The 21,290-nt window shown below is 41.6% G+C and overlaps 1 long non-coding RNA gene and 1 pseudogene across 1 annotated transcript; both read left to right on the top strand.

The window, feature by feature from the left end:
• The first annotated feature begins 225 nt into the window (after positions 1-225).
• LOC132531785 (uncharacterized) lies at positions 226-15,332 on the top strand. The gene is made up of 4 exons (XR_009544220.1): positions 226-308; positions 700-805; positions 7,044-7,115; positions 14,679-15,332. It is a non-coding gene; the product is annotated as an uncharacterized LOC132531785 (long non-coding RNA).
• Positions 15,333-18,336: 3,004 nt separating this feature from the next.
• On the top strand, positions 18,337-18,867 carry LOC132531436 (gamma-aminobutyric acid receptor-associated protein-like; annotated as a pseudogene).
• Positions 18,868-21,290: the final 2,423 nt, after the last annotated feature.

Genomic DNA, 21,290 nt, shown 5'->3' with positions numbered 1-21,290 from the left:
TCACCGGCCCAGCCGCTCCGCGACATGTGGGATCTTCCCGGACCGGGGCACGAACCCGCGTCCCCTGCATCGGCAGGCGGACTCTCAACCACTGCGCCACCAGGGAAGCCCCTATATTCTTTTTTATATTCTTTTCCAGTATGGTTTACCACAGGATATTGAATATAGTTTCCTGGGCTATACAATAGGACCTTGCTGTTTAACCACATTATCCTTCTTTTACATGGGAGGCAACTGAATCTTAGAGCTGAAACGACTAGATAGAGGTCCCAGAATTCACAAGCAGCGGAGTGGAGCATCGAATCCAGGTAGGTTGGCTACAGAAACCAAGCTCACAACCAGCACACAAACTACCTCTCCTAATATAGGCTCCAAACTAGTCTCCGAAACAACCTCAGAGTCCAATTTTTGTTGCAGAATATAGTACATTTCAGGGTGAGAACCTGTGACTCATATCAGATCTCGACCCCTCAGCCAGACTCTCAGGATGTGTCTTTATCTCTCTTTGCAGCACGTGTCCAGTGTCTGCACACCGTGTCACTGAAGCCACAGGACACGGGTGGCCCCATAGCTTGTCTGCACTTAGATTTGGCCATGAGCTATGGTTATGGAGCCTGTGTCCTAAAAAATGAGAGAATGGCAGAGCCTGGGTTTGACAAGTAACCACTTGACAAGTAACTACTTTTTCTTTGTTTTTAGTGCCATGTAAAGTGTTCAACTTCACAAAGAGCTGTCATTTTAAGAGCATCAGGAAAAAATAAATGAGCTGCACCTGCAAACACTTTATCGCCACGTAAACTAGGAGGTATGAAATGACTGTTCTTCTGTCTAGCTCATTTTCCTAAGTAGATATTTAAGAAAGGTGGTTGAAAGCCCTCCACGGAGAGATTCTCATCTAATTTTATGAGCTAAAGGGGGACTTGGGGTGTGTTTTTCTCAGAAATTATCTGGCTTCTTGCCTCCAGTTTCTGCCAGACCCCAACTTCTGAATCTAGACCCAGGTCCTGAAGGTTTTAGGTGTGTGAATGGGAGCGTGTGTGTGTGTGTGCGTGTGTGTGTGTGCGTGCACGCACACACATGTGGTTAAAAGAGTGCTGACAGGATTCAATATGGAGGTATTCTAGGTGCTGGTGTGGCTTTGACCTTGAACCCTACCTGGTCCTGGTTTATGTGCTTCTACCTTGATTTGGTTACCTCGTGCCCCAGGTTGCTACTGCTCCACGTCTGGTCCCAGTCTCTGAGGCATTGCCTTCTTGGCCTATGATACATACGAAGAAATAAGTGTGTCCTGTTCTTTCAACGAAAAAGATGATGCACTCACAGGTGGAGCACAGGTGCAGTCCCTTTATCCATACTAACGAAATCATGCAAGCTCTGAAAACTGAAAGCTTTTTGGTATCTCTTACCTGGCCTGAACATATCTGGCAGCAAAACCTGATGTGAACTTTAGCTACTTAGTTTTTTAGTTTAATTTTTATTTTATATTGGAGTATAGTTGATTTACAATGTTGTGTTAGTTTCCGGTGTACAACAAATTGATCCAGTCGTACATGTCTGTATAGCCATTCTTTTTCAGCTTCACTTCCCATATAGCTTATTACAGAATATTGAGTAGAGAAATTTAGCTGCTTATAATGCTTAGTCGTCCTGTTTGGTGTAGTTTTCACATATTTTACTGCATAAATATGAACACATTTGATTAAGCATTGTTGCCCCAGACCCCTTGGGGGCTGTCACATAATATATTGCATATGCGCCATATTACTTTTTTTAAATCTAAAAGTATTCTGGATTTTGTAATACATCTGGCCGCACGTATTTTGGATAAGGGATCAAAAACCTGTGATCTCATTTAATCCTTGCCAATCATCTTGTGCAATAATGATTATGTCCATATTAAGAGGAGAAAACTAACAGAAAGATTGGTTAATTTGTCCAGGGTCACAAAACCATTAAGAGGAAGGTCCAGGATGAAATATATGCTTTTCAGCTTCCAAAATACATACCTTTCCAACTACTTTACATGGTCTTCCAGCTTCCTTAGGGCGGTAAGCTGTGTTTCTAAATGATGTAGGCATTAGGAGTTTGGGATTAACATATACACACTACTATACATAAAATAGGTAAACAACAGAGACCTACTTGTATAGTACAGGGACATATACTCAATATCTTGTAATAACCTATAATGGAAAAGAATCTGCAAACGAATATATGTATGTATAACTGAATCACTTCACTGTACACTTGAAACTAACACAACATTGTAAATGAACTATAATTCAATTAAAAACAATGATGTAGGCAAGGTGGAAACAGGACCATGAGCAGAAACATGGGCGGTGCTCTAGAAACTGGCCACTCAAAGTATGGTCCTTCGACCAGCAGTATTGGCATCGTCTGAGGGCTTCTTAAAAATGATGAATGGGCACACCCATGACCTACTGAGTCAGAATCTGCATTTTATCAAGGACCAGCCCCACCAGGTGCTTCTTGTGCTCATTAAAGTGTGAAGAGCCCTGGGCTAGATGATTGGAGGAGGAAAAGACCACATGCCACTCTAAAGAGTTCTCAGAATTGTGATCTTTTGCCAAGATCGTGCTGTTGGGAAGCATCCTCTGAGGCAAGGCAAAGGAGGAGGGAGAGGAAGGCAATGGTTCGCAGCTCCTCGGTGGATGCCAAGGACAGAGATGTGCCCACGCTTGTTCTACTAGTCTGTTGCCTCAACAGTTTTTTCCCAAGGTGGGGCTATTTTTCTACTTATCGAAGAAAGTCCTGCAACTGCATATTTATCTCGGGGAAAAACTCAGGGAACTGGCCTATCAAAGAAGAGTATCGAACTCATTACATCATAATTATTAATTATTTGCTCATCAACGGTATGGCCCTAGAGCAGGTGAGCAAAACAAGGATTCCTAGACACCTGTGATTATGAAGAGCATGCATTTTGGGGCAGGGGGCTGGCCAGACCAGAAATACTAAACCAACTTCTATGGCATGTGAGAAAGTGGTTAAGTTCTGAATCCAAAAGGAGAAGTAGACCTGGGTAAGGAGGAACAGGGGTCAGGGTGCAGGGTGGGCAGGGAGGATGCGGGGGGGGGGCAGGGGGTGCGGGGGGCAGGGCAGGCGTGGTATCTGACAGTGTGCTTGGGGGTACACCTTGTACGGGCCGTGCCATCTAAATGAAGTCTTGAAGGAGGTGAAGGAATTAGCAAGTGGAATCTGGGGGAAAGCGTTCCCAACAGAAGAAACAGCAGGGCAAAGGTCCTGAGGCAGGACCATGTCTGTTTCATCTGAGGACAGCAGACAGACTCAAGTGACTGCAGTGGGGAGACGGAGGGGAGTCATCTCAAACCCGATACCAAGCTCTCTGGCTCTCTTCTTTGCCTGGCTTTTACATAAACTCTGGGGCTCACGGAATCCAGAAAAGATTTCCCCCATGGGCAGAGCCTTGCCTTCACCATGGCCCTTCCAGCCCTCTGCCATGGGAGGACGCCATCCAGAGCAGTGCAGGTGGGGTTGCTGGTCCACTCTGCAGCAGTGTTTCTCTCACCCAGCTTCCTGTTTAAGCCAAACAATCCCTGTGTCTCTGGACCAAGCCCGGCCTTTCGTAGCCTCGCAAGGCCTGGCTGGAGAGGATGCGGAACGCTGGCCCCTGTGGAACTGACAGTCACGTTGCCCTTTCCAGTCTTGGGGGAGCGACTCCAGGGTTGGCCAGCTTTCCCTAGTTGCAAAGCTATGGCCAATGCTGCCTACCAAGATGTGTTGATTGTCAGACAGAAGGTTACAGGGAGAAGAAAAGGATTTGATTGTGCTTCGGCAGGTGAGCACTCTTCCCCTCGTGGCAGATCTCACTGGGCTCCACCTTTACATATCTTCATGGCCACAGAGATGTTCAAGTTTAGAATTACAAGAGGCTGCTCACTTTCCCCTGGGAGGGCAAGATGGGCTGCCTTTCATACCTCATTGATGGTTTCCCTTATTTTGGGGGGGGGCTCACATGCATGGCCCTGTCTTATTTTAAATTGTGGCCTTTTTCTCTCTCGAAGGAAGCTGTAGAGCACGAGAGGCCTGTAGAGGTCATTTCCTCTAACACCAGCATATTGAGGATCATGATCTTGAGACAGAGAGGTCATCTGGCCTGTCCAAGGTCACTCAGTTGGTGGCCAAGCTGGGACCAGCATCCAAGCCTCCTGCCTTTAGCCCAGAACTTGTTTCACCATATTGAGACTCTGGGACTCACTCATTTTCTCAGTGATTTTATGCTTTTTGTTTTTCTTCCCGTCCCATTACCAGACGTAGTTTTTCTCCTCCAGTGTTCCAGTTAACTTAGGGACAACTAGTTCAAAATAAGTCTCGTATTTGCAACTACATAGGAGGCACTGTGCAAATGAAAATTAAGGGCGAATAAGAAAGAAGTTTCAGGGCTTCTCTGGTGGTGCAGTGGTTAAGAATCCACCTGCCAATGCAGGGGACACGGGTTCAAGCCCTGGTCCGGGAAGATCCCACAGGCTGTGGAACAACTAAGCCCATGCACCACAACTACTGAGTCTGCACTCTAGAGCTGGTGAGCCACAACTCTAGAGCTGGTGAGCCACAACTACTGAGGCCCACGTGCCACAACTACTGAAGCCCACACGCCTAGAGCCCGTGCTCCACAACAAGAGAAGCTACCGCAATGCAACGAAGAGTAGACCCCACTCGCCACAACTAGGGAAAGCCGCACACAGCAACGAAGATCCAACACAGGCAAAAATCAATCAACCAATCAATCAATCAATAAAAAAAGAAAGAAGTTTCAATCTTCAAGACAAATTCTAGGAGGAGAGACAATCATTACGAATACACGTAAACGTAATGCAGTGTTCTAACAAGAATACGAGGCACTGCTTAGGTTGCTAAGAGCAAGGATGAGAAAGTTTTGCTAAAAGAGAAGGGGTAGAGAAAGTGAGGTGGGCAAGCCAAGTTTTCATCTACTGGTTCCACTTATGAAGGAAAAGCTCTGTTTGGAAACTCACCTTGCCATTAAGAATTATCAACACTTTGGGTTTCCATGTTGGTGGGAAAGTGTCTGGCTGTCACAGGGATCGAGTGTGGGTATTTTAAAATGAAGGCATGAAGAAAGCCCTGCTGTTCTCCACGCAGTCACCGCTTCGGGGTTTGAACGAGAACCCCTATTGCCTGTAAGTTGATCTTTCTCCTTGAAGTCACTCTTCATAAATCCTCCCAGAGTCTAGGGTCTCTTCTTTAAAATATACGAGGTGTCTATCGAGGCAGCACAGACAACAGTATTTGAATGTGCAACGTGGGACAGAACAAAAAGGCCCATGTGAGATTAACTGGAAAATGTATCCAATGGAATATTCATGCTTCATAGAGTATTATTACACATATGGCCCTGAATTGAAAAATAATGTTCCTAGGTTGAATTAAATACTATTTCCTCTGTGTCCCCACAGTATTTGTGCATGGGTCTATTACTCAGTGATAAAGCACCCAGCGTGTATTCAGCCTATCCTATGGTACCAGGCAATGCAACAGAGATTGAGAGTATAGAAAATCGATGAGAATTTAACGTGGTATTCTCATTAATATTGAACACAGTATTGTAATATTATAATGCACTGTGGGAAATACTATAAACCCTAAAATCTAAGTGACTAAACACAACAGAAGTTCATTTCTTGCACACATAAAGTCTAAAATGTGCCTTTCTAATCAGTAAGGGGTAAACTCTCCTCTAAGCAGTAAATTGGAGATCTAGGTTCTTTCCATCTTGTGGCTCCAAGTGAGGAGAGGAGGCATCTGCCTCTGAGTTGCCTTGGTGTGGAAGTAGCCACCTCATCTCTGTCCACTGAGTGCTTCTACGTACAAGAGAAGCTGAGAAATCAAGTCCTTGGCTGGACAGCCACTTTCCAGCAACAACTTGACACTATGAAAAGGCAATAGGAATCTTTGGTGGACAGCTAAAAAATCATCCATGCTACGGTCCTAGAATCTCTGAGTTTGATTTGGGTCGAGGTTGCAGTTCCCAGCTTCTCATGCGGCTGGGTGGAGTCATGTGACTAAGTCCCAGCCAATGAGATACATATGTATGTTATGTGATCACTTCCAAGAAACTCCTTCAGATCAGCTGTGTGCTCTTTTTCTATTTTCTTTTTTTTTTTTTTTCCTTTTTTGTGGTACGCGGGCCTCTCACTGTTGTGGCCTCTCCCGTTGCGGAGCACAGGCTCCGGACGCGCAGGCTCCGGACGTGCAGGCTCAGCGGCCATGGCTCACGGGCCCAGCCACTCTGCGGCATGTGGGATCTTCCCTCACCGGGGCACGAACCCGTGTCCCCTGCATCGGCAGGCGGACTCTCAACCACTGCGCCACCAGGGAAGCCCCCCATTATCTTCTTTATCCATTCCTCTACTCTGTTAGAAGTGACAGCTGGAGTCCCCACCACCATTTTGGATCCTGAGGTTGAGGACCATACCTACAGATGGCAGCAAGGACAGTTCACAAATGCCTGATGCCCTGAAAGACGGAGTGAATGACCTGGGCTACTTACCTCAGCTTTTATGTGAGGAAGAAATAAACTTCGATCTTTTCACAGCTTACGTTACTGTAGGATTTGTTAATTACAACTGAACCTTATCATAAATGATATGTAAGCAGAGGGAAACACCTGTAAAAAGATTTGGAACTACATGAGGATTCTGAAAAAGTTGAGAGTCTGATGTTGCTGTAGTATAAGGCTCATGGCCTAGGGCAGGGATAAGCAAATGTTTTCCAGAAAGGCCCAGATGGTAAATATATTAGGCTTGGCGGGTCATATGATTTCTGTTGTGATTTCTCAACTCTGACATTGTTCTGTGAAGGCAGCCATGGAAAATGGTGTAAAGGAACAGGAATAGCTGTGTTCCAATAAACTTTTACTTCTAAAAACAGGTGGTAAGGAGCGAAATTTGATCATCTTAGAGAATAATCACACTGCATTGCTTTATCATTATCATTTATTTATAATGATCTCACTATTTTTTTTTTGGTTTTGTTTTCAGTTATATATCCATGTATGAATTATAGTGTCAGGAGTGGAGAACAGGTTTAACTGACAGCTACGCAATGATCAGGTGAATGGTCAAACTCAGTCCTCCAACTGTGCTTACTTAGATCTACTCTGGGTGCCAAGAGGATCATCATCTAACTTACTCCTACCCACAGATGCCATTTTTGACCTCTACTAGGAGCTTTCAGTGTCTTCACTGAAAGAAGAGGCTAGTGGCGAAATATTTTTAGAAGCTTGACAGTCTATAAAAGGGGAGAATTTTTCATCATTTGGTAGCTGAGCCTTTTCCCTTTTTTTCTAGTAATGGAACTGAATCTGATTTGACAGCCGTCTCCCTCTTCTCAAACAGAACAATTACTCCATCAAAAAGGAGGGAGTTACAACATTTAGGGGGTATCTGTCATGATGAAAAGTACTCTGAAGTAGGAGACAGAAGTTCTCTTCGTTTTTTACTTTGCTGGAACCAAGTGTTTGGGGAAACCCATTAATCTTCTAAGTCTTAAGTTTCTCATCTTTAAAATGGTCACAGGGCTATTTACTTCAAAGTAGATTGGTAGCGTCTCATGGGGCTGATGGTATGAGCTGTAGGAAAATGTTTGCATGAGCTGGTACATCTTAGGTCGTATCCGATTGCCCTGCAGTCAATATATAAGAAAACACAGAAGAAAGACACATTATAAAAGGTGGAGAGGGCAACTTGCCCTTTGAAAATACATCATGCCTTATGCATAATAGAATTCAAAGCATTGATTCACATTTGGGAACCATACAGATAGAAAGCAATCATGTCAGGAATTCAAATGCTTCAACAAAATTGGATCTAAATGGGTCAAAAATGAGTCTTTCATTTATGGGAAATGCTTCTAAACATGGCTCTAGAATGTCTCGTATTGAGTTTGAGCAAACATTTGGGAAACTGGCAAGAGCAGAGAATCCGCAGATGTTTTCCATATACACAGTATATATTAAACAGACGAGTGAAACAGAGAATTCAGGAAATGCTCAGACAGAGAGGGAAATTGTTAAGTGGAGAAAAATCTGTTTGCTTTCCTGACACCCTCTCTCTTGTCTAAATCAATTATGAACATTCATCTAACCTACCCTTATAGGTCATAGAAACTTACATGATCAGAAGTCTGAGAAGGTCTGGAAACAGAACTATTAACTAAGCTTTTATCACTAATTGTTATGCTTCCTTTTTTTCCCTCCTCAGCTTTTATTGGGAAAATTCCCCCAAAGCTATCATTACACTGAATAATGACAGAACTTACTTACTGAGGCAGAGAGCAGAAACTTTTTGAGATAGCAAAATTTGAAACCAATTAAATATTAATGAAAAATTGTCTATCTCAGAATCCATTTCTTCACATTCATTTTATCTCATACTTGTATTTAATCTACAGAAAGTTGCCATCATGTATATTAGAATTCGAGAAATAAAAAATGTATGAATAATTTCATGATTTTCCCAAGAGCAAGTTTCTGTACCAGTTAAGAATATGGGGCTTCCCTGGTGGTGCAGTGGTTGAGAGTCCGCCTGCCGATGCAGGGGACACGGGCTCGTGCCCCGGTCCGGGAAGATCCCACATGCCGCGGAGCGGCTGGGCCCGTGAGCCATGGCCGCTGAGCCTGCGCATCCGGAGCCTGTGCTCCGCAACGGGAGAGGCCACAGCAGTGAGAGGCCCGCGTACTGCAAAAAAAAAAAAAAAAAAGAATATGAATGAAAAAGAGGTTAAAATCACCATAAAGAACCATACATTTCTAGATTATTAAAAGCAATGCTGTCAAATGATCATCACTGTGAAGATGATGATGATAACATTTTTTCCTACGCCTTTCTAGTTGTTGATATATATTTTGTAAAGTTTTTATCTGGTAGTTATAGAATAAAGTCTTGATATTATATATGAGTAGCAACTCAATCCAAGTGATATTTAATGAATTGCCCAGATAGTTTATTTCATGAAATATGTTTGTTCTGAGATACAAATTCTTCTTTATTTTAGTTCTAGAAATACCATACATAAAATCCAGTCTTTATTATCATCGAGGCATATGAAGGTTTTTAAATAATAGAAAGAGCACTCTAAGCCATGCTAAGTGGGTAGACTACACACAGTAATTAAAAATGGATGACAAAATGTATGTGGGACCTTCACATATTTCCTAGGTGTACAGATTTCCTAGGTTCCAGGGTGAATGCTGATAATTGTTTGGACTTAGGGAGTCCCCGACTGTCAGCTCTTGCTGTCTTAGGTACAAGACCCCCTCCTATTTATTTAGATAGAATTTTTGCACTTCTTGCCTTATCATGAACCACAGGACATGCAGTAGTTATCGTCTGCACAATACATTGCCCTTCTACATCTGGGGCACAACTATATTCTTCCATTATTCCCATGAAGCAAGGAAACTTACTACTATTTATAGGTGGTGACCACATTGACTATTTTCTAATATGTTCTGTCATGGCCTATTTTGCTAGAATGTTAGTTCCTGGGAAGCAGTAATTCTATTTGTCTTATTTACAGTAGGTTCCATAATTCACAGAACAGTGCATAGTGTAAGACAAACAGAATAAATATTCTTAATAACTTACCCAGGGTTATTTCCTATAACTTTTGGGTTTTACAAGGGCCCTTCTGCCATCTCAGCCCTCCAACCTTGATCATTTCTATATTAAATCTCTGTGTATCATTTAATATAGAAATTTATGTAGCTATTTATTTATAAATAAATATTGTTATTTATGTTATACTTGGATTTGTCCAACTGGAAATATTAACCTTTAATTGTAAAGGAGCATCAATGCCAAGCAATATTGTAATCTTACTACTGATAACACATTAGGAAAGTGCCTAGAACCACATAGAAATTTACTGTTGACTTGAGCTAAATTTATAGAACAAAACAATGCCTGAATGATGAAAACAACTGGATTCATATTTTACCAACTTTGGGACTGAAGGATAGTGATCGACATAAGCTTTGAGAATTTTACACCCTGCAAAAGTATCACTCAGTATTGAGAACAAAACAATTATATTTTCATGTGTAAGAGGACCAGAGAATTTTATTACTGTTAATTTTCATTAAACATATTTATAAAGGATCTACTGCAGGAGGATGACACTTAAACAAAGGCAGGGGTAAAAGTAATAATAATGAGGGGATATATAAATTAATAAAATATGTCAGAAACTATTGGTTATAAAAGTAACTGTTTTATATTAAAAAGTGCAAAATTAAGCCTCTAGATAACAATGATAGGTTAGTGGTGATCAGTGGCCATTGAAACATGATAATTTATATGTGTTCTGGAAAAAGACAAAAAACCCTCACATACTTTAGACTTTATACATATATAAAGTCTATATCTATCTATCTATCTATCTATCTATCTCTCTATATATCATGAGTGTACATTTAAAAATTAAGAACAGTAAGTGTGAAACTAGAATTATGATTATAGATTCCCAAACACTAGATGAGAAGAAACATTTTAAGACCCAAAATAAATTAGGGAATATAGAAATTATTATCAATGCAAAATATGTTTGAAAAGAGGAAAATAAATAAATGCTGATTCACTGAAAACATAGTGGTAGAAGACAGTGGAAAGCTTGGACACCAGGTCTCTAAAGATGCCAGGGTAAAGGCCAGAGATTTTCTAACTGCTGAATGAGACAGCAAAGCAGCGGTAGGGGCCAAAGTTCTGCCACATCATATTGCCGTTGGGCGCCAGCCCCTGATAATGCCAGGGAAGGGGCTGTGCTTCCCCAATAATGCAGCTTACGGGCCCTACAGTTCAGGAGGTGGAGGGCCTCTCTTTTCAGACTGACGTAGAGTCATAATGGATCTCTGTGTGCTCTCCAGAGTGCAGTTGGAACTGGGCACTTGTGATGTTTAATTTTATGTGTCAATGTGACTGGACCACAGTGTCCAAACATATGGTCAGACACTATTCTGGTTGTTTCTGTGAGCATGTTTTGGATGAGATTAACATTTAAATTGGTGGACTTTCAGTAAAGCAGATTTCCCTCCATAATGTGGATAGACATCATCCAATCAGTGGATGGTCCGGACAGAACAAAACTGACTTCCCCTGAACAAGAGAAAGTTCTGCCAGCAGGTTGCCTTTGGGCTTGTACTGCGACACTGACTCTTCCCTGCTGGCCTGTCCTGCAAATTTTAGACTTGAAAACCTCCTTAGTCACATGAGCCAATTCCTTAAAATAAATCTCTCTCTATATATACACATACTATTGGTTCTATTTCTTTGGAGAACCTTGACTAATACAGCACCCAAACACCTGCCCCTGCTCCTGTTTCCATGAGTTTCCCTTAGTAAATGCTTTTTAATAAAGTATGATGTGCTTGTCTTTCCTTGCCTTTCCTTTAAAAATAGGGAAAGTATAGTTTATCAACACACCTAGAGTGTTGTTCTTTGTACTAGCTAATAAAAAGAGCATAACTTTAGCTAATACAATGTGCATAATGTTATTAAAAAAGCAATGAGAAATGTCATTGATGAACAATGTTAAAAACAAAACAGAGGGCGTAAAAATAGTAAAGATTTTAAATGCATAAGAATATATTCTGAACAACTTTATGCCCATAAATTTCAAAAATTTAGATAGAGCTGATATTCTTCTAGAAAGAAATCATATATACATTGAAAAAAAGAGAAAACATCTGAGTAAGCTTATAACTATTACTAAGTTAAATAGGTAATCAAAGATTTCCTTACCAAAAGATGCAGGCTCACATGGTTTTCAGGTGACTTTTACTAAACTTTAGAGAACAGTGATTTAAACAAAATGATGCAGAAGGTATGAAAACAGTTATCTAACTTATTTTATCAGCCAATATGATTTCAGCACCCAAACAAGAAAATTTTTATCACATAGAGATTAAAAATCTTCAGTTATATGTTAACAAAGCAAATCTGTTAGTGTATACAAAAGCATTAGTTTTATTATCTTAAATTTTTGTTAATATATTCATGTCTTAGTAAAATGTGATTATTTCTATGGTGGGAAAGACAGAAGTCCACATAATGAGGAAATAAGCACAGGAATTATTGTGATATGGAAGAACAGTTGTCCAGACGGGAAGACTGAGGCAAAAGGGTTATTCTGGAAGATAAAGTATAAGAGCATTCTGGGCCAAGGGAGGAGAAAAACACTGTGTGTTGAGAGTGCGTGGCAAGCTTGAGTCACTGTTGGTATTTGGCTATGACAGAAGTAGGGAGATTATCATGGCAGCTAGACCAGGCCCATTCCATGGAGGTTCCCCTTCCTTGGGCCTGGCTATCACCCAGAGTCCTGAACTGATTTCCTCATTAATGCTGCATTTGTTCCCATTTCCCTTGTTCCTCCAGCAACTCATAATCCCTTTAACAGGAGCAGAGGCAATGTTGTTTATTCTGTCTGTAAGTCAGGAGTGTTTCCCCGTGAATGCAACACAATTGTTTTGAGTTCAGTCTTCTCTCTGCCTGCTCTGGGCCTTGCATCCAGTGTGCCCACAGCACCTCTTCACTGACTGATGGATGTGGCACTTTGGCAAAGAGCATATGGTCAATTAATTAAGTCTCACACATGGCGCAACCGTCTAAGGGAGAAAACCAGAAACAGACTGAATGCAAAATGATGGAAGAATCGGAAACAAAGAACAGGGGATAGAAGCAAACTAACTCACATCTTTAAAGAAGCATTGGGTCAATAGGAGGGGATGCGGCGGGGGCAGCTCCCCTAATGAGCAGCATCACCGTACAGAGCCAAGCGTCTGGATTTGGCGTCAGAGGCCTGGGCTTGAGCATAATGTGTTGTCAAATAAACAAGTGCCCTTGAGCCAGTTGTTGAAACTTTCTGAATAACATCCTCATCTGAAGATGGAGAAAATACATACTTCACGCGGTTGTTATAAGGACCACACAAAATACGGTCTGTGAAAACGCTTTAAAATCTGCAAGTTGTTACTGTCATTTAATTACAAAGCTTGCCTGGTTGGGCAAGAAAGACAAAGCACACTGAAAAACAAAATCCAGATTGATTTAAAGCAACGCAAAACAAAAACTAGTAGAAAACAGGAAACGATGTCAGGCATAAAACCTTGGCATACTTTCCATGTTTAGAAGCATTTCCCATAAAGGATTATATATAACTGAGTGACTGGAAAACCTCAGGAAAGTTCCATTTCCTCTCCTTCCTTGCTTAGCTCCACTTGGAGCTCAGGAATGGTTGCTTGGAGGCCCTGCAAGCACTCATCAGCCCCCTGTAAGGAGAACTGGCTGTGCAGTTCATGGTTATTATCCTTGAAGCTAAAAATGTGATGGGAATGTTACTGCGTTTCCTTAGAGCAGGTTTCTGCATTCACAAGTCACCTCCACTCAACCCACAGGCCTCTCCGAGCTCACTTACAGCCTTGTCAGCAAGAATGCAGAGAGCAGCCTGCTGCAGCTGCAACTGAGCCCTTTGGGCTGTGCAGGGTTCCTGACACTGCCAGTGGGATAGTAATCACTTTTATGGTATCTAACTGACACCTGCCCTCCTCCCCAATAAATCATGAATATACTTAAAATTTTTTCTTTTTCAGCCAGCAGAGGGATTGTGAGGTTTTAGCACAAACAGATTATTATCTTGACGGCCACAGTCTTTTAACTAACGCTAAACCCTCGCTTTAATCTCTCCTCCCAGATCTGGGACATCGCAGTTCAAATCTCAAAGGCAGGGACCTACTGTCCTGTATCTGAATGTAACTTTGGCTACACCACCTTGGACACTGTCCTCTCTGAGCTGCAGTTCCTTTACTGAGGAAAAGGTAGAGCAGATGGCTAGATGGTGGCTAGATGATCCTTATCATCTCTTCCCATAAAAATTTCCTCTTCAACCTCAACCTCATCTTACCCCACAAGATGCGAAGTCAGGCTGGAAGCATCGCCAGCAGCTGACAACTGTGTCACTAACTTGGTGGATTTGTGTGACCTTTTCTGCAGCAATAGATCTGCTTTCATGGTCACTCACTGCCTCACACTCTCCCTGTGTAAGATCAGAGCAACTCTTATTCAGAACCTTTTCTGGTTCTGTTGGCTTTAATAAAAGGACCTTCCCATACGGAGCTGGAGCGAATCATTTGGTGGCCACACAGTTTCCATGTCATGGCACACACTCACCCTTATGACCTCCTTCACGATAAAATAAGAAGGCATCACTGTGCTTTTGCCCTCGAAAGTACTGAAAATCTGTGTTGCTCTCTGTCTCAGCGACTTCGATTGATCTGCCCCTCAGTAGTGTGTGTTACTCCTGGCAGCCACGGGACAGAAATTGTAGGGGTCATGAGATCTTGTGACCTCGGCCAGCCCATTCACTGAATTCTCCATCTGCTTACAAACTGCACCCTGTTGCTTTTATCAAATGACTCAGTGAGTTGGGGATGTACGTGCTTTTTTTGGTTTTTTAATACAAATTGAAAGTGGCAGGAGGGATTTTGTCAGACAAGAACTTGAGGGCAATTTTGAAGTGTTCTATGGAACCAGATGTTGTACAGTTTATTAAAATTAAGAGAACTATTTAATACAGATGTTTATAGATATTGAACATATTTATTACTGACTTTTAGCTTTCAGAAGTTCAAATTGCTCTACATTTCTTAAAGAAGGGCAAAGAATAAGAAAAGGGGAGGAGGTGCTGTCACGATAGCATTGCCAAGATATGACCTTAGTCACTTTGTGTGTTATAAGAGGAGGTCTTCATCATAATTTTGGAGATGGTTATCACCTTCACCTGTGTGGTCCTGCGTATAAATCTAGAAAGAATTACCCAAAACAATTTTCACCATGATTCTGAAACATCCTGAAGTAAAAACAGACTTCAGTTTTGAAACTTTGTGCATAATGAAAAATAGGACACTGGTATCACAAGAAAGAGTAATGGAAACAATTCTGGGATTTACTGATGATGGAGTTGTTCAGGATTCAGTGCCTCTTTTCAGGGTCCAAATCACCTCTTCCAGCAGAGCAAAAGCTGAAAGTTCAAAGCCAACTTGAAGGAGCTCTACCATTGACCAGCCGAAGTTCACAAACATCCAAATAGCTTCCTCATCTGTAAAATGGGATTCTTACAGAACTCGTCCTGTAGGAGTCAAGAAGAACCAACTGCAGTATGGCATGCTAAACACACAGCACATGCATGGCACTTTCTGAGGCCCTTGACTATCAGCAACTATGGCGAACTTTATCACTCTCAGTCTGGGAAGTATAGTGGTGAAATTTTGATTCTTATTCTGTTCCCAAGTAGACATAATAAATATAACTAATAAAATTGTTGTGTTGAGTAAAATGAAAAAAGCAACAGTCTGGAAAATCTCACCCCATCTTGAATATCCAAAGCATAGGCATAAACTTTGTCTAGTGAGCGTGAAATGGTTTCTCACCCCAAGGAGAATGTTACCAGAAAAAGAGAACATTTGTCTCCAGCTCCTATAGCTCGAGGGATATTTGGAAGTGAGATAGAAGAGGAAAAAAAAAAGTGAGGCACTGAAAATAGCCACAGGAAAAAGGGCACGTAAGAAGTAGGGGGAAATCATTCAGACAGAACTCTGACCTTCTTCCCACCGAGCGTACAAGGAGGATGGGATTGTCCCTCCCACCACGGTAGTCAAGTAGAGGGCATTTGGAAGAGAATGGACAAGGAAGCCCAGGTCCCTTGGGCAATTATTGTAAAATGAAAACTGAGCAGCTAAAGGCACTGAAGCAGTTTGTGTATAAGTCCTGAGACAGGAACTGGGCAATCAGAGAGGCTAAGAACTTGCCAAAGCTAAAATGCAGGCGAGCTGACACAGGTGCAGAGAGTACATATACCTTAACAGCTATATTCATAGTCTGGGGAGGAGATGCTGGCACTTGTCACTAGTTCTAATTCAGGGGAAGACCAGTGGCTACAGTGCACAATTCATCATGTAAGTAATGTTGAGTATGTCTGTATCCCTTCCCTAAATACATGCATGCACGCACACGCACCCAGACACACACTTTTAAAATTCTTCTAAAACTTAAAGATCTTTTATGGATATATTGAAAGGGAAGGATAATGAATAAATGATATCAATAACATTTTTCGCACTCACCATGCCAGTGCAGGGATAGGATAGTCCCATGGTGTGGGAGCTAAAGATTGCGGAGAGACCACTGTATTATGGTTTACTCTGCAGAATAATATTACCACAAACACAGAAGCTTAAAACCACACACATTTATTATCTCACAGCTTCTGTGGGTCAGGAGTCTGAGCATGGGTTCGGTGGGCTCTCTATTAAGCTGCTAACTAAGTGTCAGCCAGGGATGAGTTCTTATCCGAGGGTCGATTGGAGAAGGATTGACTTCCATGTTCATATGGTTGTTGTCATCTTTAAAATCCTTGCGAGCTGCTGGACCGAGGGGCTTAGTTTCTTGCTGGCTGGCTGCCAGAGTTTTCCCTCAGTTCCTTGTCATGTGCCTTGTTCTTTAGGGCAGCTCCCAACATGACAGCTTGTTGCTTCAAAGCCAAGAGAGAAGAGAGTCTTTCATCGAGAGTCCTTACAATTTTATGTAACATTATCAAGGAAGTGAAATCCTGTCACCTTTGTTGTATTCTATTGGTTAGAAGCAAGTCACAGGTCTCACCTACAGTCACAAAGAGTGAGTTATACAAGGGCAAGAATAGGAGGAATAAGTCATGGGGGCCAACATAGAGTCTTTCCACCAAAGCTACTATGTGTCAGGAACTTTAACATATTGAATACTTGATCTTTTCAGCTTCACTCTGAGATGCATATTATTATTACTTTACAGATGAGGAAATTGAGCCTCCCAGAGGTGAAGTAATTTGCCCAAAGATCACAAGCTAGTAGAAATGCATCTGGAATTCTAATACAGATCAAAACAAGGGTTATTTTTCCTACCCTTCTTTATTCGCCCTTTTAAGGCAAGTGTTATTTATCCTTCTTTCCTGGGAAGACCATGGAATGACCTCCAAGAATGCAACAGGAGTGAGCAGTTGAAATTACTTCCATCTTGGCCTCTGACAGTTGAGTGACACCTCTTCTTCCCCAATGCCATCACAGTCATCTCTTAACAGAGCTATTTTAGGCTCACTGGCCTCAAGGACCAGGCCGCTCAAATCATCTCAGTGAGGCTTATTCTTTCTTACTCTCACAAAAAACAATCTTTAGAATTCAGTTTACGAGGGTCCCTGTGATTATCATGTTCTTTCTAATCTAAGTATGGGAATACTTTGATTTGGAGTGAGGAGACATTTTCCCACATTTTTGGGTGAACAAGGTCAGGTGATAGCTGGTTTATAGATACCATAGAAAAATGCACTTGAAAATTCTAGTCATTTCACCAAATCTTTATGTTTAAAGATGTAGTTTTGAGAATACTTTTGATTTTCAAATGTGTGCATATAAAGACATTGGTATACTTGAGACTTGTAAAATAACTCCATATTAAACTATTTGCTATGCCTGGAGCATTACTGTTATTTTTCATTCACTTAAAATTTTATTTAAACACAAAAATAATTTTGAACTTTATTTTGTAATGCATTGATTAAATTTATTGATTTAGTTTAGTTCTATTCAATAGCAGTATACTGTAATGTAATTAAAATTTTCTTCTAGTAGCCACATTAAAAATATAAAAGAGGGGCTTCCCTGGTGGCGCAGTGGTTGAGAGTCCGCCTGCCGATGCAGGGGACACGGGCTCGTGCCCCGGTCCGGGAAGATCCCACATGCCGCGGAGCGGCTGGGCCCGTGAGCCATGGCCTCTGAGCCTGCGCGTCCAGAGCCTGTGCTCCACAACGGGAGAGGCCGCAACAGTGAGAGGCTTGCGTACCGCAAAAAAAAAAAAAAATATATATATATATATATATATATATAAAAAAGAAATAGATGATGTTAATTTTAATGATAATTTTTCTAAACTCTATATAGCCCAAATCTTATTTTAATATACCATCAAAATAAAAATTGTCAATAAGCTACTTTGCATTCTTTTTATCCTACTAAGTCTTCAAAATCCAGTGTGTACTTTATTTACAGAATATCTCAATTTGGAAGCTACATTTTCGTTGTAAATATTTTATCTATACTTAGTTTTCGTAAACTATGCAACGATAAGTGTAGATTCACATACCCAAATTGTTCTAAATATAAAAGTTTTCGGCCCGCGCGTTGCCGCCCCGCCCCGCCCCGCCCCCCCCCAAAAACGTCACAGCCTTCATCTCGGGGTTCCCTCAGCCCGGTTCCCCGGAGGATGAAGTTCGTGTATAAAGAGGAGCATCCTTTCGAGAAGCGGCGCTCTGAGGCCGAGAAGATCCGAAAGAAATACCCGGACCGGTTCCCGGTGATCGTTGAAAAGGCTCCCAGATCTCGGATAGGAGACCTGGACAAAAGGAAATGCCTGCTGCCTTCTGATCTTACAGTTGGTCAGTTCTACTTCTTGATCCAGAAGTGAATTCATCTCCAAGCTGAGGATGCCTTGTTTTTCTTTGTCAACAATGTCATTCCACCCACGAGTGCCGGGATGGGTCAGCTATACCAGGAACACCATGAAGAAGACTTCTTTCTATATGTTGCCTCCAGTGATGAAAGTGTCTACGGTCTGTGCAGTTGCTGTCCCTAAGGTGTGTGGGGGGTCCCATTCTACAAAGAGAGAGGGGGCCCTCTTTCCTTGACCTACTCCTCCTTGAGGGTCATACACCACCTCCCGTCTTCAGGACCTGCACTTCCTAATGTTTGAGACTCTCCTCCAGCTCCTCGTAACACAAGGGTTAATGGGGGAGATGGCCTCTAGTACCTCTCCTTTCTCCATTCTTCCCCTTTCTTTACCACCTTTCCCATTCTGCTTTAGACTTGATTGTCAATCTCTTTCACATCCAGTGATTGTTTTGGTTTCTCTTCCCTTTCTAACTGCCCAAGGGGCTCAGAACCCCAACAATCCCTTCTTTTCACTCCCTTCTCTTTTGGGGGTAGATGGAAGGGACTGAAATTGTGGGAGGAAGGTAGGAGGCACTTTAATAAAGAGGAAACCACCAAGCAAAAAATAAATAAATAAAAGTTTTCAAATAACCAAATAAGTATGCTTTTGAATTTAAATTAATTAAAATTAAGTAAAATTAAAAATCAAGTTCCTCAGTTACACGAGCCATATTTCAAGCACTCAGTATCCACACGTGGTTAGCAGCTACCATACTGGACAGCATAGGTCTAGAGCAAGTTCGTCACAGAAGAGATTTCCACTGGGGAGTGAAGATCTAGAAGCTCAGTAAACTCTTTCTGAACATTGTTGAATTGGGAAGATTAATGTTATCAGCAACAAGTTAGAGGAAAGACTAGGCAACGAGTATTTAAGCCTACATTTTGATTTGATCCCAGATGAAATGATGATGATGATAATGATAATGACATTTTATTCAATGCTAATTCTGTGCCCAGATCTCTACTAAGCACTTTGTACCCCTCTGGTGTAATTTCATCATCCCCATTCCATAGATGAGGTACAGATAGACAAAGTCCCTTGTTTAAAGACATGTATCTAAGAAATGAACATTGTGAGCCTACACGACCAGACAGTCTGCCTGTAGAGCCTGCATCCTCCCTTAATTTACTCTTCTGCCCCTCAGAGATTAATATCTTTTTAAGACTTATCCTAAATAAGATGGCAGAGTCCTTGAAGCAAAGACCATACTGCATGCTCCTCTTTCTTCAGTGGCCTCCTCATTCCCCAGTTCAAGACCTTTGCTCCAGCTTTTCCTGTAGTGTCTTCTTTCTTCACCTTCACTTGTCAGAATCTGAACCATTGGTCCATAGTTGCTTCAGGAACAGCATCCTCCAGAGATGCTGTCTCAAACTTCCAGTGGAAACATTCTTGTCTTAAGGTACTTTATAGGTAACTACATTTCTTAGGGCATAAGAGTCCTTTTCTCTTTTGCATTCTGGCTACTCTGCATGCATATTTTGTCTCCACAAGTTGGTATTACGTTCCTTGAAGGCAGTTCCTGTTTTGTTGGGATTACTGTCCCCATTTTCCAAAATACCTTCTGCAGCCTTAGATGTCTGTAGCGTTAATAATTCCATATTGTTCATACAGTTCCCATCCCGTGTGCCTGCTTTTTTTTCCTTATATGTGGAATCTTTTTTTTTTTAACATCTTTATTGGAGTGTAATTGCTTTACAATGGTGTGTTAGTTTCTGCTTTATAACAAAGTGAATCAGCTATACATATACATACATCCCCATATCCCCTCCCTCTGTCTCCCTCCCACCCTCGCTATCCCACCCCTCCAGGCGGTTACAAAGCACCGAGCTGATCTCCCTGTGCTATGCGGCTGCTTCCCACTAGCTATCTATTTTACATTTGGTAGTCTACATATATTCATGCCACTCTCTCACTCTGTCCCAGCTTACCCTTCCTCCTCCCCGTGTCCTCAAGTCAATTCTGTACGTCTGTGTCTTATTCCTGTCCTGCCCCTAGGTTCTTCAGAACCATTTTTTTTTTTAGATTCTATATATATGTGTTAGCAAACGGTGTTTGTTTTTCTCTTCCTGACTTGCTTCATTCACTCTGTATGACAGACTCTAGGTCCATCCACCTCACTACATATAACTCAATTCCATTTCTTTTTATGGCTGAGTAATATTCCATTGTGTATATGTGTGCCACATCTTCTTTATCCATTCATCTGTCGATGGACATTTAGGTTGCTTCCATGTCCTGGCCATTGTAAATGGAGCTGCAATGAACATTGTGATACATGACTCGTTTTGAATTATGGTTTTCTCAGGGTGTATTCCAAGGAGTGAGATTGTTGGGTCATATGGTAGTTCTATTTGTAGTTTTTTAAGGAACATCCGTACTGTTCTCCATAGTGGCTGTATCAATTTACATTCCCACCAACAGTGCAAGAGGGTTCCCTTTTCTCCACACCCTCTCCAGCATTTATTGTTTGTAGATTTCTTGATGGTGACCATTCTGACTGGTGTGAGGTGATACCTCATTGTAGTTTTGATTTGCATTTCTCTAATGATTAGTGATGTTGAGCATCCTTTCATGTGTTTGTTGGCAATATGTATATCTTCTTTGGAGAAATGTTTATTTAGGTCTTCTGCCCGTTTTTGTATTGGGTTGTTTGTTTTTTTGATATTGAGCTGAACGAGCTGCTTGTAAATTTTGGAGATTAATCCTTTGTCAGTTGCTTCA

Source organism: Lagenorhynchus albirostris, chromosome 13 (genome assembly GCF_949774975.1).
Source record: "Lagenorhynchus albirostris chromosome 13, mLagAlb1.1, whole genome shotgun sequence".
Taxonomy (NCBI): domain Eukaryota; kingdom Metazoa; phylum Chordata; class Mammalia; order Artiodactyla; family Delphinidae; genus Lagenorhynchus; species Lagenorhynchus albirostris.
Note: the sequence above shows the minus strand (reverse complement) of the source record. Positions and strands in the feature narration are given on the sequence as shown.